General features: G+C 41.6%; 1 pseudogene; it reads right to left on the bottom strand.

The window, feature by feature from the left end:
- Positions 1 to 83: 83 nt before the first annotated feature.
- On the bottom strand, positions 84 to 622 carry LOC113074585 (mesoderm posterior protein 1-like; annotated as a pseudogene).
- Positions 623 to 1,993: the final 1,371 nt, after the last annotated feature.

The raw sequence follows: 1,993 nt of genomic DNA, 5'->3' as shown, positions 1-1,993 counted from the left end.
TGCTGCTGTGAGGAACCGTCATACTGATCCATGCTGATCTCATCAGATTGCCCTGTATGAGCAGAGAAACCTTATACTGTCCTTCATAATGCCCATAACCCTGTCCTTGCGCCGCAACCCGTCTCCCAGCCATAGTCCTGTACTGAAAATAACCAACGATCTCTGGAGAATATGCGCAGCTGCTGGAGTTCACGTTCCTCCTTTGGGTTCAGCTCTTCTTCACTGAGACCCAGCTGAGCAGACAGAAACGAGATGTAGCGTATGGTGAGCCGTAGCGTCTCGATCTTGGTCAGCGTTTGGCCTACGGGAGCTATAGACGGCGGCAGGTAGGTCCTGAGGGTGGTGGAGAGCTTTGGTCAGATCCCTCATCCTCAACTCTTCTTCTCACTTAGCGTTCTGCGTTGCTCGCTCGGGTTCTTCAGCCTTAATCTGCGTTTCCTCTTGACGATGCTTGCAGGTTTGACTGATTTTGAGCATGCAGGCTGGGCCTGGTGGGACGGAGAGAAGCCCCGCTCCATGGATGCATTCGGCGAAACGGTGTCTGGAGAGGAAACGCTGTAAACTCTGACTCTGAGCTTGAGCAGCTCCACTGGTTCTGCTGGCTGTGGCTTGAGCTTTCCATGCTGTGAATCTGAGGGTGAATGAAGGGATGGAGGGCTGGAGGTTTATATGTTGGACTCGGAGGTGCGAGGTGACACCTCTGCAGGCTTGTGGTAGCCATCGCTGTTTTCCTGACTCCCAGGACTCGGCCTGGATCTGTCTGGGAAAGACTCCGAGAGGCCCACAGAAGGCAGAGGTGTGAATTTGACTCCTCTTCAAACAACAAACTATTGCAGCACTTCTCCCAGGAAACTCATCTTGTGCAACTCACTAAACAATGTGGTTTCTCTTATAATCGATTTTAAGTTATCTAAGAAACTCACCTCTGATGATTCACAAAAAAAAGGAAATAATAATTTCTGAAGAAATACTTTCATTCAGCAAGAAGCATAAATAAATCAGAAGTGACAGTAAGATATTTATAATGTTACAAAAGATATGTATATAAAAACAAAATGCTGTTCCGAACTTTTGATTCAACAAAGAAAATGTATCACGTTATTTTAACTTGTATATAATAGCTTTATTGTTTTTACTGTATTTTTATTACAAATGAATGCAGTCTTGGTAAACATAAGAAATTCTTTGAACTATCTTGACCATAAATCTTATATGAATATCAAATAAGCATGCTTGAATAGTACTTTTTGTCAATTTAGTTTTAGGTTAAACCACAAACTAATGTAAACACAGCTTGAGCTTGATCATTTGAATGATTCCACTATCAGTGGTATAATATATATGATACAGTCCCAGTCCTCAGCTCAATAATTCAAACTGCTGCTAGTTGTCTGTATGGAGTTGTATTTCAAAGAGCTAAACAGCATAATTGACCTTAATGATGTTAATGATGCTTAAGAAACTCCATTAGCAGACTGCACTTGAGGTGTGACATTCACACACACTGGTGAGCAGGTTTGCAGTTTAGTGTCGACTGTGGTCACTGTGGTCAGTGAAGTGGGAAATTTAGAGATTCAAAGTGAAAATGAGGACGAATTATATCTGATTGATTGAACAATGCATAGTTAAAATAAATTATACAGTATTGTTCAAATAATAGCAGTACAATGTGACTAACCAGAATAATCAAGGTTTTTTAGTATATTTTTTTATTGCTACGTGGCAAACAAGTTACCAGTAGGTTCAGTAGATTCTCAGAAACAAATGAGACCCAGCATTCCATGATATGCACGCTCTTAAGGCTGTGCAATTGGGCAATTAGTTGAATTAGTTGAAGGGGTGTGTTAAAAAAAATAGCAGTGTGGCATTCAATCACTGAGGTCATCAATTTTGTGAAGAAACAGGTGTGAATCAGGTGGCCCTATTTAAGGATGAAGCCAACACTTGTTGAACATGCAATTTGAAAGCTGAGGAAATGGGTCGTTCAAGACAT

This window comes from Carassius auratus, unplaced genomic scaffold (genome assembly GCF_003368295.1).
Source record: "Carassius auratus strain Wakin unplaced genomic scaffold, ASM336829v1 scaf_tig00015197, whole genome shotgun sequence".
In the NCBI taxonomy this organism is placed as follows: domain Eukaryota; kingdom Metazoa; phylum Chordata; class Actinopteri; order Cypriniformes; family Cyprinidae; genus Carassius; species Carassius auratus.
The sequence above is the reverse complement of the archived record's forward strand: the minus strand, read 5'-3'. Positions and strand labels throughout refer to the sequence as shown.